Source organism: Ascaphus truei, chromosome 2 (genome assembly GCF_040206685.1).
Source record: "Ascaphus truei isolate aAscTru1 chromosome 2, aAscTru1.hap1, whole genome shotgun sequence".
In the NCBI taxonomy this organism is placed as follows: domain Eukaryota; kingdom Metazoa; phylum Chordata; class Amphibia; order Anura; family Ascaphidae; genus Ascaphus; species Ascaphus truei.
In genome coordinates this window covers 486,980,070-486,996,017 of record NC_134484.1, presented here as the reverse complement: position 1 = coordinate 486,996,017, position 15,948 = coordinate 486,980,070, and the positions used below count along the sequence as shown (strand labels likewise).

The following is a 15,948-nucleotide window of genomic DNA, read 5'->3' as shown; positions in this document are numbered from 1 at the left end:
CGATTGTCACGTGTATTACTAATGTGAAGCGCTATGTATATTAATGGCGCTATATAAAGACATACATACATAGGAGAGAAAGAGGTGCACAAATATATCTAACAAACAGTATTAATATGTATCTGTGGAGGCTGCCACGATGTAAAGGAAACACAAAGATACAATATATATCAAGGGGAGACGAAAAACAAAAAAGGCGCAAACCACTGACCACAATGCTTAAATTACTAAACACTAATAAAGATGCAGTGCAATGAAAGTCCAATCTGTAGAATCCTGGATTGAGTGGGATCTCAAGGTATCACACCCTTTGATAAAGGGTTTTTAGATGAAACGCGTAGGGATACGGTAGTCTTGTCCCTTGGATTTTACTAGCTTGCTGGACTATATGCCAAATTCAAGGCAATTGGAACTTAAAAACTGCTATTAACGACATTTCCGAACGATTTTACCCACAGGGGAGCTTCTGTATATCTGAAGTGAAAGCGGAGCGTCATCACGCTGACATCACGAGATTTCCAGCCGAGGAGGAGATCTGCATATACAGACATCGGACGCAGACGGCATCCTTTGGATTTGATCCTGAGGCTAACAGTTCCCGTATTATAGTTCCAGACAAGGATTTTATCCTGACATGCTCATTTTTATCTGTGATTTCGTAAGTAGGATCTGTGCTTACGTTGTGCGTCAATAATACATAAATACTTCACCATATCTGGCTATCTTCTCATTTATAGATCCCACTCAATCCAGGATTCCACAGATTGGACTTTCATTGCATTACAATCTTATTAGTGTTTAGTAATTTAAGCATTGTGGTGAGTGGTTTGCGCCTTTTGTTTTTCCTCTCCCCTTGATACATACATACCAGGACTGTCCCCGGGCAAACGGGTCAGCCTCACACAGAGAAGCTATAGCCCATAACACACACATGATGCTGGCCCCTGTGGTAATGAAGGAGTTAAACTCCAACCAATACTCCCTCAATCTGATTACTTTCTAACTCTATTTAATAACTTTCCCAATCTTATCCTCACTGATTCCTAATGTTAATTCCCAATGTAAAATAACCCCCATTATCTCCCAGTCCCTGTGATACAGGAGGAGTAACCCCCCCAGTGCCAGAGGCCCCCCCTCACTATCAGAGGCTCAGCCTCTCAGGCTCCTGTGTGTAAGGAAGCTCAGAACAGCACTGGGATAATGTGCACAGGTCACACAAGGGAGGGGAAGGGAGGAGGAGGAAAGCACTTACCCAATAACACAGGCTGAAGGTCTCTGTGCAGCAGGGGGTGGGCAATGTGAGGGGGACACAGGAAAAGGGACTTAGAGGCTGCAGAGCCTATTCCTCAGTGTGTCCCCCCCTCAGTGCCTGAGATGTGCACTTTATCCCCCCCTCACTGTGTGTGTACTTCCTATGGAGGGTGGGGGGAGCCCCTGTGATCTCTGTCCTTCCCTGTGGGAGTGACCTGGATTCCCCCCTCAGGATGTGGGACAGTCTGTGCTCAGGGTCAGTGTTTCCTGCCGGAATCAAACCTCACACACCAGGACATCCGGCTGCAGCAGAGGGACCATAGAGAGGGAAGAGGGGAGGCCAGAGCGCCTCTATCCAGCTCCTCCTGAGCTCATATGGAACAGTGACCCCTGGTGGACTCCCAAGCAAGTTGCGGTGATCGCCCCGTGGTGAGAGCTGCACGTGGTGCTGGCTGTGGGCTGGTGAGAAACATAGTGACAATCTCACCCCCATCTCCCACCGTATATAGTGCGGTCTGGTGATATACTCTGTGCTGTGTGACGTCTGGTGATATACTCTGTGCTGTGTGTGTAGTGAGGTCTGGTGATATACTCTGTGCTGTGTGTGTAGTGAGGTCTGGTGATATACTCTGTGCCCGTGTGTGTAGTGATGTCTGGTGATATACTCTGTGCTGTGTGTGTAGTGACATCTGGAGATATACTCTGTGCCCGTGTGTGTAGTGACGTCTGGTGATATACTCTGTGCCCGTGTGTGTAGTGAGGTCTGGTGATATACTCTGTGCCGCGTGTGTAGTGACGTCTGGTGATATACTCTGTGCCCGTGTGTGTAGTGACGTCTGGTAATATACTCTGTGCCCGTGTGTGTAGTGACGTCTGGTGATATACTCTGTGCCCGTGTGTGTAGTGACGTCTGGTGATATACTCTGTGCCCGTGTGTGTAGTGACGTCTGGTGATATACTCTGTGCCGTGTGTGTAGTGACGTCTGGTGATATACTCTATGCCTGTGTGTGTAGTGACGTCTGGTGATATACTCTGTGCTGTGTGTGTAGTGACGTCTGGTGATATACTCTGTGCCCGTGTGTGTAGTGACGTCTGGTGATATACTCTGTGCCCATGTGTGTAGTGACGTCTGGTGATATACTCTGTGCTGTGTGTAGTGACGTCTGGTGATATACTCTGTGCTGTGTGTGTAGTGACGTCTGGTGATATACTCTGTGCTGTGTGTGTAGTGACGTCTGGTGATATACTCTGTGCCCGTGTGTGTGCAGTGCCGCCTGGTGATATACTCTTTGCCCGTGTGTGTAGTGACGTCTGGTGATATACTCTGTGCCCGTGTGTGTGCAGTGCCGTCTGGTGATATACTCTGTGCCCGTGTGTGTAGTGACGTCTGGTGATATACTCTGTGCTGTGTGTGCAGTGCCGTCTGGTGATATATTCTATGCCCCTGCTAGATGATCTTCTTTCTGTGCTCACGCCTCCCCCTGCCTCTTATTTCCTCTTTCTGCTTCAGCTCGGAAGGTGCTTCCTCTTTTACATGTCGGCCTCACACAGAGAAGCTATAGCCCATAACACACACATGATTTATTTATTAAAAAAAATTACCAGGAAGTAATACATTGGGAGTTACCTCTCGTTTTCAAGTATGTCCTGGGCACAGAGTTTAAATGTGATTTTTTTCAGCAAGATGTGATGTGGTTAGCAATGGGCTAACTAGTAGCTATTATTAAATTGTATTTTTAGGTATGTTTTCATTTTATTTTGAGTTTTGTCTTTGTAACCGTATGTAAAGTTGTTTGTGATTGGAGGGTTGATCTGTTTTAACCAGACATGGTTTCTCATTGGTTGATACATTTGCCATAGGAAGTACATTAAGGCCCCTTTGAGAGTTTATGGCCAAGCCCTGATGAAGTGTCACATGACACGAAACGCGTTGGTGACGTCATTATGCAGCGACGCACGGCCGTGACGATGGTCTGATTGTGTAGCTGTTTGAGCCCAGCCCTGTCACGAGGAGTACACGGAAGCAGTTCAGTGCTTAAGGTCTGTTTTTTAACATCTAACGTTCCCAGCACCCCTTCCTCCCCACTACTATCTGGGATTGTGTACTTGGGTGTCAATACCCCCTACTCCTATGTGGCTTGGGCTCCTTTGTATTATATTAGTGTCGTTATAGACAGGCTATTTTTATATTTTTGGTATATGTATGTTTGTATGATTAATTATTTCTATGACATAAAACATATGTATTAATTTTGGTTTCTCTTGGTTTCATTTGCATGCGCTCCTATTTTTGTTTTCCCGTTCCATTCCACACTGGATTTCATTGCAAACTTTTAGCAGGGTAGTTACGGTTGAGTGCAAATGGGTTGGTGCAACGCACAGCAAAAAAAGGGGGTGATGGCAGGTCTGGCAAAAATATTTCTTTATTGGGTGGACATAAAAACAGAAGGCTGCAACCTTCTACGCGTTTCGTGCAGACAAATTGCACTTTATCAAGAAGTGTATCAACATGGTATACATCAGGTATATATAGGGGCACAGTCTGCCGATTTTGGCGCCAAAACTCACTAATTACAAACCTCAAGCCCCTTAAACTGCTTAAACAATTAGTGTATAGCTGTGAGGGCATGTGGGGATGGCTAATTACCTGTTGGCACTCGCAGGAGAGCCGCCTCCAAACACCCAGCTCGGTGACACGCACCGCACTGCAATGGAGGGCCAAATCTCGCGAGATGCGCCTCATGCTAGCCACGTTCGTTCCGCGCATGCGCAGAGCAAAGTATGTCATGAAGCAGTCAGGAATCACAAGGGCAATGCCCACAGAGTACTATGTGCTCGCGCATGCGTCCCCATGCCCGTTGGTGACTGGTAAAATGTATAAACCCCACCACATAATGAGGATGTTGATGGAGATGCCTGTAAACATATTGACACTCACATCAATTATCCAAAGTGTATATTGTGCAGCGTTGTAGTGAAACAGTGAAAACATAGAGCTATGCTCTTGACTGCTGTAGTAATATTTTAATCAATAAGATATCGGCAGAGACCCATATCTGCCGATATCTTATTGATTAAAATATTACTACAGCAGTCAAGAGCATAGCTCTATGTTTTCACTGTTTCACTACAACGCTGTACAACAAGCTTATAATTCATTATATGGCCCTTTGACTTGATACACCCAGTTAAAGAGGTGTTAGCTCTGTGTTTAACAGGGCTGTGCTACTAGCCTATATACATTCACTTAGACCACTAACCGTATATCTGCCCTACTCTAGCCTCTATGTACCTCGGACTCCCTTAACATGTAACTACATGTAACAATATGACCTGATAAGCCACAACATTGTGGGACTGCCTCCCGCTATTATGGGCCACTGCAGGAATCATTGATTTGAATGAAACACTGCGGAGCATATAAATGTATGGCCATACCCTTTGAAATATAGCCATACTCTTTGTAATTAGATACATACCCAGCAGGCACATTCAGAAGAGTGCCGGACACAATAACACTATTTGTGTACTCCCCGATATTTTCAGTGTATATGCACGGGGTCCACGGGGCAAAAACCAGGGGGCGCAAGGGGCTACACGGCAAATTTTCACCGAAATAAACGCAGACCCCTATAAAACAAGTCTGTCTATAGTCCCAAAACTACAGTGTGCCTGCGCGACCAGCTAAAAACACACAGAGCAATATCTCTATATGCATGGTGGGCATTAACCCCATCAGTGCCGTAACACCATACATATAATCAGAGCGAGGTAACAACACACTATCAGGGTACACAATACTCACCCAGCTGGCCACACAGAACAGCTGGGGACCCTCCGTCTACTGTGGCTGGGTGCATGGCTGATCCTGGCGGTGCATCTACTCGCGGGACCACACACTGCCTATGACATCACTAAAGTCCAGAGACATAAAAGAACTAAGCTTTAGGCATAGGGTGTAATACATTCCAGCACCACCAGATGTCACATTTGAGTGGCTTACATCCACTACAGGATATACATTGATTTACCTTGATGTACTACAAAGATATGCTTAACATCTAATGCACCACAGTGAATTAACATTAGCTATACCTGCTGAAGGGCCCAGAATAATTCCTCTGGTCCTACTTCTGTGACATAACTAGTGTCTTTTAATATAGTAAATACTGTTTCTTTATTATTTGCTATTTTTATTGCACAATCACAAAATTTGATTAAAATATTTATTATTTTGCTAAACACATATTTTCCCCTGACCACATTTATTCCATAACGGTCTGCGGTGCGCCTATAAAGGGATTCTATTCTGTGTACCTCTCTAGATACACTCATTGTCTATGTAAATTCTAGCAAGCTGTTCTGCTTGCATAGGCAAGTGACCCAGCTCATAGGTGTCAAAACATTTGGTTCTGGTATGCATAACATTTGTTCCTTAATGCATTACAAAGGCAGGCAGAACAATCGCATCCTGCCTGTACATTTTAAAACTGCAACAGAAAAGCACTTTATCAAAAATATATGTTTCCCTTATGACAAAGTTATATTTTTAATAGGTGTGTTCTTGGGGGGTTACCCTGAGGCTGCACACCAACAATCAGGGTGCTGGCTCACTCCGTTCCTAAATTAGCAGTCTTAATGGAACGGCTCCTGTTATTCAGCACTGCATATAATATTAACCCCTTAAGCCCCAGTGTGTGTGTTGCAGACACTGGCCCAGAAACAATAAATTTTTTACAGGGGAATAAGCATTTGGATATTGACGTGAGGTAAAAACACATTACTGGACCTCAGTCCAGTTAACCCCTTGTCTCCCAGGTGAGGGTAGAGGGTGGCCAATTGGGGTGTAACCCCTTTAGTCCCGGGCCAAATCCTCTCGACCGTCACAATGATGTTTTGTGTCCGATTCACAGGACGACTGGTCCGAACTTTTGTCCTGGGCAGAATTTGCTCATAACAACGCACGAAGCGGATTTACCATGAAGTCTCCATTTTTTGTGAATTATGGGTTCCACTCATCTACTCTTCCTCTCTCTTCTTCCTCATCTGGGGTTTCAGCGGCAGACGACAGGATTAAAGAACTGCAAAATCCTTTGAAAAAGGTTCAAGCAAACATCAGGACAGCCACTAATAGGCAGAAGATTCAGGCTTATCGCCACCGGAGACATGCTCAGGAATTCAAGATCGGAGACGAGGTCTGGCTGTCATCCAGAAACATCAGGCTGAAAATACCTTCTATGAAATTTGCACCCAGATTTCTTGGTCCTTTTCCTATCTCAGAAAGGATTAATCCGGTTGTGTACCATCTCTCGCTGCCCTCTTCTATGCGGATTCCGTCCATTTTTCATGTCTCTTTACTTAAACCAGTTGTCCAGAATGCACATTCAGTTCATACTTCTCCTACACATTCTCACATGGTGCAAGGTCAACCTGAGTATGAGATACAATCCATACTGGACTCCAAGTTCTCAAGAGGCTCGTTACACTATTTGGTACACAGGAAGGATTTCGGTATAGAGGAAAGATCCTGGATTCAGAGTCATGTTCATGCAGCCAGGATGGTTCATCTCTTCCACTCCAAATTTCTGGATAAGCCTTCAAGGATTCATCCGGAGGTCGCTCCTAGAGGGGGGAGAAGTACAGTGAGGATTCACCATTTTGGTGGCTGGAGATCTTCCCCTATCCTTAGAAACCCTGCCATGACAGACGCCCAGGATGCGCAATCTCACGGCCCGAATACTCCACAAAGGCGTCATCCACACAGGCGTTCCTCCAGTCGTACCAGTCTCCGCCCTCATGACAGGCAGGTTCGGCGCGGGAGTGACACGCGGTACAGACTCTGCCCCTGGAACCCTGTGACGCGCGCGGTACCGCCTCCAATCGAGCACACTACAGAGGGACATGCGCGGTGCGCAGTTGACACGTGAGCAGCTCGCCAGTCTTCCACATCGGTGACGCGCGCGACACGTAGCTCCGCCTCCACTTCTAATTTTGCTGTGTAATAGGGCACACCTGTGTGACCCAGCAGCCTATGGGATTCCCTCTTCAGGTTCCGCCCAGTCTCTCCATTGGTTGATGGCTCCTTAAATAGCTGCCTTGCTCACTCACATATTGCTGAGCATAATCCTATGTGACGCTGTACCTTGCTACATCCTGCCTTGTTCCTGCTGCATCTTGCCTTGAGCCTTGCAACATCCTGCCTTGTCTCCGTTGTTGCCTGACCCCTGCTACGTATTGGACTCCGCATCTCTCCTCTCCTGACCTGGCTTACGCACGACCATTCTCCACTCTCTGCTCCTGACCTTGGCATAGTACCCCAACGATTCGCTACTCTCCTATCCTGACCTTGGCAAGTATAAACGACTACTCTAACCTCTATACTCCTGATCTGGCTTGCAAGACCAATCTACACTCTAGATCAGGGATTCCCAACCTTTTTTGTTTGGAGGAGCTCTTTAAGTATTTTGTAAAATTTCGGGGAACCCCTATCTGGATGACATGTTTGACAGGGGTAAATCACAAAATAGACATGTAAAGCAGTGGGGGTAATAAATAATAATTAACTCATACTTTTGAATAAACCATGTGTATATATTTTGTAATGAGTTTGGTTTAAACATAACACCCCCCCATCATCTCACATCACCCCCCCTGCATCTCACATCACCCCCCCAGCATCTCACATTATCCCCCACTGATCAATCAATCTCTCTCCCCCTCTCTCCTCTCCCCCCTTCTCTCTCCTCTCCCTTTCTCCCTCCTTCTTTCTCTCCTTCTCCCTCCTCTCCCCCTCTCTCCCTCCTTCTATCCTCTTCCTTTCTCCCTCCTCTCTCCTCTACCTCTCTCCTGTCCCTCATCTCTCCCTTCTCCTCTCCCCCTTCTGTCTCCTCTCCTTCTGTCTCCTCTCCCCCTTCTGTCTCTTCTCCTTCTCTCTCCTCTCCCCCCTTCTGTCTCCTCTCCCCCCTTCTGTCTCCTCTCCCCCCTTCTGTCTCCTCTCCTCTCTCCTCTCCCCCTTTTGTCTCCTCTTCCTTTATCACTCTCCCTCTCACCCCCCCTCTCTCCTCTCCCCTGTCTCCTCTCCCCCCTCTCTCCTCTCCCCCCTCTCTCTCTTCTCCCCCCTCTCTCTCTTCTCCCCCTCTCTCCCCTCCCCTTCTCTCTCCTCTCCTTCCCCTCTTCTGTCCTCTCTCCTCTCCCCCTCTCTCACTCCTCTGCCCCTCTCTCCTCTCCCTCCCCTCCTTCTCCCTCCCTCATCTCCCCCTCCTCTCCTCTCCCTATCCTCTCCTCCTCTCCTCTCCCCATCTTCAATCCATCCTCTCCTCTCCCCACTCTCCCCATCCTCCCCCTCTCACACACACACACACACACACACACACACACACACACACACACACACACTCAGTCTGACACACAAACACCCACAGTCTGACACACACACACACACACACACACACACACACTGTTTGTCACACACACTCACACAAGCATCGTTGAGCAGAAGAAGCAGCATCTTTCCCCCCCCCCCCCCCCCCCCCCACCTCCCGTAGCTCACATGAAAAGGTTACAAAAAGAAGCCGACAGCACAGATCACCCTCCCCTCTCAGCTCACAGGCAGGAGGCAGCAAGGACTGCACGCGCGCTCCTAGGAGGGGGGAGAGTGGAGGGGGGAGAGCCAGGGGCAGCAGTGAGTGCCGGCAGCCAGGCGGAACCCCTGGGACTGCTCCACGGAGCCCCAGGGTTCTGCGGATCACCGGTTGGGAATCGCTGCTCTAGGTGCACCTCGCGGTTGTGGGTTGGCATTTATACAACGTCGCGTCTGGTTTGTGGTGAGCTACGCGTTACATATAGTAATATACCTGTGTGTAATTATTGTGTATATTGGTTCCGGTGAGGGGCTCCTCCCACTACGCTGGGAACCCTCGTCGGTGGAGGCGCTGCACCGTGAAGATAAGTATACCCCAGGTTCCTAGTGGCGGAGGCTCAGACTTCCTAGTAACTAAACAGGTAGCGGAAGCGGTATATATATATATATGTAATGGGTATTCCCCCCCCAATCGCAGATATAGTGTGGGGTGCAAGGGAACATACGATGTTACCATAGGTGTGGTGCATTACCTGTTGGCTCACAGGAGGGCTGAGCTTCCGCCACGGGGAACCTGGGGCAATACAATACTAGGGACAATCACTTGCTTGATACAGCGCCTCCACCTGCGATGGCTCCCACCAGAGGAGGAGTGGTTCCTCGCAGGACAATACAATAATCACATACACGGGAATATATATTAACGAGTGACTTTACTAACGAGCAATATAACATATCACGCAATACCTTTTATATAACCTGTGTCCCTCTCTAGAGGAGACACCTACTGCGTCGCGCAGGACGCTTCCCCAACACCAGGTGATCCCACCCAGTGTCCCGAGAATCCCACCCAATGTCCCGCACTCTTGGAGAGAACGTGGGTGACTGCGCAGTCACAGTTACACTAAGGGGCCCGTTGGTGCACTTATGACTGTATGGTACCTGCCGAGCACTCCGGTACTCGGATCAGCAACTGGCTTCGCAAAGGGTCAGACGTGTGATGAATCCGTCTGATCCTCCAACCGAACTCCTTTGTACGCGGACTGCCAGGGCGGTCTCACTCTGATGAAAGTCTCTGGGGACCCCAACGTGGGTCCGAACCGCTTCACAGGAACCGCAGCGTCCGCTGAGTCCCTAACTAACACTTGGTTCTAACGTGACAGGAACCCTAACCTAGGGCCTGTCCCTGTGGTACCGCAACCTAAAGTGGCTTTGGGGAAAACTCCTAGGGCCTACAGGGGTTAATAACCTGCCCCACTCCCTTAGCTCTTCCCAGCCTGACTATGCTTAATAACACTTAACGAGTCCCAGTGCCTACAGCAGCAAGCTGTAGCTCACTGGATGCTGCAGCCAACGTGCTGCGCAACAAGGTGCCTGCCTGTCAGACCTCACAGCACTTACAGCCGTGACTCTGACAAGGCAGCACTCTACACTAAGGGCAGCGTCCCTATCTTGGGCCTCCCTAAGCACTTACCCACTAAGCTAGTGGGGAGTTGGGGCCTACCTGGGGTGTAGGTACCTATATGGGGCAGGAGCTGCACTCGCTCCCCGCACCCTTCCTTCCCTCACAGCTCCCTGACTCCAACTCTCTGTAACCTTGATTTCCCAGCTCCCACTAATGTAAGTGGCAGGGTCCCTAACCTGAGGGCTGCCCCTGGCAACACTCACCTTACTGGGGAGCTGAGCTATCTCGGGCCCTGGGGGTGCTGGCCTAGTACAGGGAGTCCCCAACTCCTGTACCCTTCCTCCTTCCCTGGGCGGCTCCGGTCTCTGACTGCCCAACGTGCTGCAAGCCCGCAAAATGTATCCTTTCTCGCTCCAGGGCAATCCTTCAGCCCTATTGGCTCCTATGAGGCACCTGATGCCTCCCTCGCTATGCTCCATGGGAGTTGTAGTCCCATAGAGCCTATCCTGGCATTGGGGCCGCGTGCGCACTTGCCCTGCGCATGCGCGAGTCTTTGGGGCACCGCCTCAACCTCTCAATGCCTAACCTAGTCCTCGCGCAACTTCGCCCTGACTCTGGGGCTCTAACTGCGCATGCGTGACCACTGCGCATACGCGAGCTAAGGGGCAATGGCGCGCCCTTACCGCCCGGCTCCGGGAGCCCTGTGACGCGCGTCCGGGACCTGACTGCCCTCTCCCCTGCCATCGCCGGACAAAGCCGCCATTGGACGCAGCGGCCCCCGCGATCGGCAGCTGGGTGAGGGGGGCACGGACGGTGTGGGGAGACCTGGCTACATATATATATATACAGCTAAACCCCGTTATAACGCGGTGCTCGGGGTCCACCCCGAGTCCACCGCGTTAGTAACGGGGTCGCGCTAATTAAAAAAAAAAAATGGCCGCCGCGCTCCTGATCGGGTGTGAGGAGGGAAGGAAGTTAAATAAATAAATAAATAATTTTTTTTTTTTAAATGGCGGCGATTCATCCGTCCTCCCTCTCAGCCCCCTGGTTTTGCACGTGTCTGTGTCCTCCCAGCGTGTGTGTGTGTGCGTGCGTGTGTGTGTGAGAGAGAGAGAGACAGAGTGTGTGTGTGCGTGCGTGTGTGAGAGAGAGAGAGACAGAGTGTGTGCGTGCGTGTGTGAGAGAGAGAGAGAGAGACAGAGTGTGTGAGTGTGAGTGTGTGTGTGTGTGTGTGATGGTGAGAAGGGGTGGGCAGGGTGAGGAGACACTAATCTCTCTCAGGCTTTAATGCAGGGTACCCTACCTGTTCGTCATCACCGCTACGCCCAGCATCAGAGCCGCTGTGCGGGGTCAGGGAGGGTGTGACAGATACCAGCACCTCGCACAGCCTGCGGGACTTGGGTTAGCTGCAGCTCCGGTCACTGAGTCCTGGTGAGTGGCGGGAAGGAGGGAGAGGGATGGGGATGAGAGGGAGGAGAGGCTGGGAGAGGGGTGGGCAGGGTCCCGGAGCGCGAGGCTCCCCCTCCCCGGCCGGGTCCACCACGCCCGGCTCTGACTCACCTCCGCCCACCCTGCACTGCAAATCACCCGGGCAGGAGGAGTTGCCATAGAGACAAAGGGGGGTAAAGGATGCAAGCCACGCCCACTTACCTCCTCCTATATGGCACCAATGACTGCAGAACAAGCATCCCACATCCGGGCACTCTTACTGCCTGGCCTCATTCAGTCGCCCCGCCCACAGCCCTCTTCTTGTCAATCAAGCCGTCCGCTCTCCGCCCCCTGCGGGTGATGTCATTATTCCAACCTCCACCGGGCTGGTGGGCTGCTGACATGTGAAAAACGGGCTGGTGGGCTGCTGACATGTGAGAGGGGGGGTGGGGTGGGCTGCTGACATGTGAGAGGGGGGGTGGGGTGGGCTGCTGACATGTGAGAGGGGGGGTGGGGTGGGCTGCTGACATGTGAGAGGGGGGGTGGGGTGGGCTGCTGACATGTGAGAGGGGGGGTGGGGTGGGCTGCTGACATGTGAGAGGGGGGGTGGGGTGGGCTGCTGACATGTGAGAGGGGGGGTGGGGTGGGCTGCTGACATGTGAGAGGGGGGGTGGGGTGGGCTGCTGACATGTGAGAGGGGGGGTGGGGTGGGCTGCTGACATGTGAGAGGGGGGGTGGGGTGGGCTGCTGACATGTGAGAGGGGGGTGGGGTGGGCTGCTGACATGTGAGAGGGGGGGTGAGGTGGGCTGCTGACATGTGAGAGGGGGGGGGTGGGCTGCTGACATGTGAGAGGGGGGGGTGGGCTGCTGACATGTGAGAGGGGGGGGTGGGCTGCTGACATGTGAGGGGGGGGTGGGCTGCTGACATGTGAGGGGGGGTGGGCTGCTGACATGTGAGTGTATTGTGAGAGCTGTGTGCAGTAAGTGTGAGCAATGAGCAGTGTCTGAGCAGTGTGTGTGCAGTGTGCAGTGTGCAGTGTGAGCAGTGTGCAGTGTGTGTCAGTGTGAGCAATGTGCAGTGTGTGTCAGTGTGTGCAGTGTGAGCAATGAGCAGTGTCTGTGCAGTGTGTCAGTGTGAGCAGTGTGTGTGCAGTGTGTGTCAGTGTGAGCAATGAGCAGTGTATCAGTGTGTGTCAGTGTGTGCAGTGTGTGCAGTGTGTGTCAGTGTGAGCAGTGTGCAGTGTCTGTCAGTGTGAGCAATGAGCAGTGTGTCAGTGTGTGCAGTGTGAGCAATGAGGAGTGTGTGTGCAGTGTGCAGTGTGTGTGCAGTGTGCAGTGTGTGTGCAGTGTGTGTGCAGTGTCAGTGTGTGCAGTGTGAGCAATGAGCAGTGTGTGTGCAGTGTGAGCAATGAGCAGTGTGTGTGCAGTGTGTCAGTGTGTGCAGTGTGAGCAATGAGCAGTGTGTGTGCAGTGTGTCAGTGTGTGCAGTGTGAGCAATGAGCAGTGTGTGTGCAGTGTGTCAGTGTGTGCAGTGTGAGCAATGAGCAGTGTGTGTGCAGTGTGAGCAATGAGCAGTGTGTGTGCAGTGTGCAGTGTGTGTGCAGTGTGGCAGTGTGAGCAATGAGCAGTGTGTGTGCAGTGTGTGCAGTGTGCAAAAAAAAAAATGTAAAAAAAAAAATTTTTTTTAAAATTTTTTTTTTTTTTTTTTTTTAAACGGGAGCCACGGGAAAACCGCGTTATAACCGAATCGCAGTATAACGAGGCGCGTTATAACGGGGTTTAGCTGTATATATATATATATATATATATATATATATATATACAGTGTTTGACAAACCTATACATTTGCTCGCCCCGGGCGAGTGGATTTAACATCGTGGCGAGCTCCTATTGGCCCAAGCAGCACACGTGTGGTACTAGGTGGAGAGTAGATTTTTTTGTCCGGCGAGTAGATTTTTGGGTGATTTGTCGACCACTGTATATATATATATATATATATATATATATATATTTCCTCGTTTGTAAGATGCCATCGATTCTAAGACGCACCCTTGATTTAATAAAAAAAACTGGGGGGAAAAATCCCACTATATTAAATGTGCAGAATTTTTTTGTTTATTTTTTTAACTAGCAGGGTCACATGACACTTCAATAACCAATGGGGAGAGAGACACAGACAGAATGGGAAGCAACAGGCAGAATGGGGGGACAGAGAGAGAAAATGGAGGGAAGGGGGGGGGAATGGGAGGGAAGAGGGGGAGAATGGAAGGGAAGGGGGGGAGAGAATGGGAAGGAAGGGGGGAGAGAATGGGAGGGAAGGGGGGGAGAGAATGGGAGGGAAGGGGTGGAGAGAAGAGGAGGGTGGAAGGGGTAGAGAGAATGGGGGGGAAGGGTGAGGAGAATGGGGGGGGGCACACACAGACCAGAGAGAGAGAGACAGATATGGCAGGGGCTTCACTGTTACCATTTATATACTATTTGTACAATGTTCTACATCTCTAGGTCACTATAGTCTTTTGTCGTGTTGCTGAGATCAATCTTCACTAAGTTTATAGTGTATTAAACATTTATGTAATTATACTGAGTATGTTCTCATCATATAATATGAGTATTGATCTCAGTACGGTATTTCTTTGGGTTTTTTTTTTTACTCCTATGTCGGTTATATGGAGAGATATTTAAATATATTTTGATGTTTATGCAGTTATAGTTGATTCATCTGTTGGATTAATTCTTTATACATATATATCTATATCTCTTCATCAACCATTATGTTCCCTGTTTTTCTTATTTTTTATTATGATATAAGATTATGTTTATAGTTTTTGAGTATTTATTCAGTTGTGGTTTGTTTTCCCATTTTTTCCCCATTTCGTTTTTCATGTTAAATGAGGTATCCATACCTTTATTTATATGATTACACAGTTTTTTTTACTTTTCTCTATGGTATTTTAGGGGACATCCAAGCTGCTGAATATATGTTTGTTATTTTATTTGTGACCTCACCGATGCGTCCTCCAGGCCAGGTGGCGCTATAGGGTCTACTCGTTTAGTCTCCTTGAGACTCCAGCCTCACTGGAAGTCTCGCGAGATTCTCGATTGGTTCCGCTTTCGTCACTTCCGGCCGGGAGCGCGATCAGTGAGGCTATGATTTTTGTCTTGTTTGTAGCTGTTACCTCATTGGCGGGTCCTCCAAGCAAGGTGGCGCTGTGAGGCCCTCTCGGTTCGTCTCCCAGATACTCCAGTCTCCAGTATCCAGATACTCCAGTCTCGCGAGATGTTCAGCATACTGCTGCAGCAGACTTTATTCTAACAAATCACCGGTTTGTCCCTGGCTGGTTCCTGGAATGCGACACTGTTCACCTGGAGCATGCCGCGTTCCCAGCCAGGGGTCATGCCCGGCTGACGCGCGGCTGATGTGTTAATATATAATGGTTCAGGATTTAATAGGCTGCAATGCTTCGCGTGTCCGCCAGATGGCATAAAATCATGAATTGTAATGCAGTATATATATATATATATATATATATATATATATATATACTGTATAACAACAACCCCTATAACCCCTAACATACAGTACTGTACACATACAGTACTGTATATGCACATCAATGATACTATGGGCCGGCGGGGGCGAGATGTGTTTGCAGCAGAGAGAGATCCGCTGCTCTCTCTGCGCAAACATCGGCACATTAAAAATTATTTAAAATACATTTTTATTCATAGTGTACCATGTGCAGGGGGTCTCCGGAGCTGAACTGCGTTGGTTTCAGGTCGGGGGACCCCCTGCTTCCCGAGATACAGACCCCTTTATGAGGTGCCGGTATCCCTCTGCGTTTAAAGGTCCCGATCATGTGACCGCGGCCTGCAAACCAAGCAGAGGGATACCGGCACCCCCTAAAGGGGCCTGTATCTCGGGGAGCAGGGGGTCCCCGGACCGAAAACCAAAACGTTTCTGCTCCGGAGACCCTCTGCACATGTACAGTATAAATAAAACACATATATAAATAAAAACTCATTCCTTACCTTAGTGGCTATGTGCTACGGTAACGAAGCAGCATTTCTGTATTTTAATAATATTGTACAGTGAGCAGGGGGTTCCCTGAGCCAGAAATTAATGCTCAGGGGACCCCCTGCTCCTGCACAATATTTTTAAAAATACAGAAATGCTGCTTCATTAACATAGCTGATAGCCGCTAAGGCAATGAAGGAGTTAACCCACCGTGCCCGCTTTATTGTGGGTAGCGGGGGTGGGTGAAGGGGGTATTTGGCCCTTGGTGT

General features: G+C 49.4%; 1 protein-coding gene and 1 pseudogene across 2 annotated transcripts in view; both read right to left on the bottom strand.

Annotated features, from left to right (window-relative positions):
* LOC142488432 (uncharacterized) overlaps window positions 1-1,575 on the bottom strand; it is a 235,652-nt pseudogene extending 234,077 nt beyond the window's left edge.
* Window positions 1-15,948, bottom strand: part of LOC142488427 (uncharacterized) — a 1,092,840-nt gene that overhangs the window by 915,323 nt on the left and 161,569 nt on the right. The window lies entirely within an intron of this gene.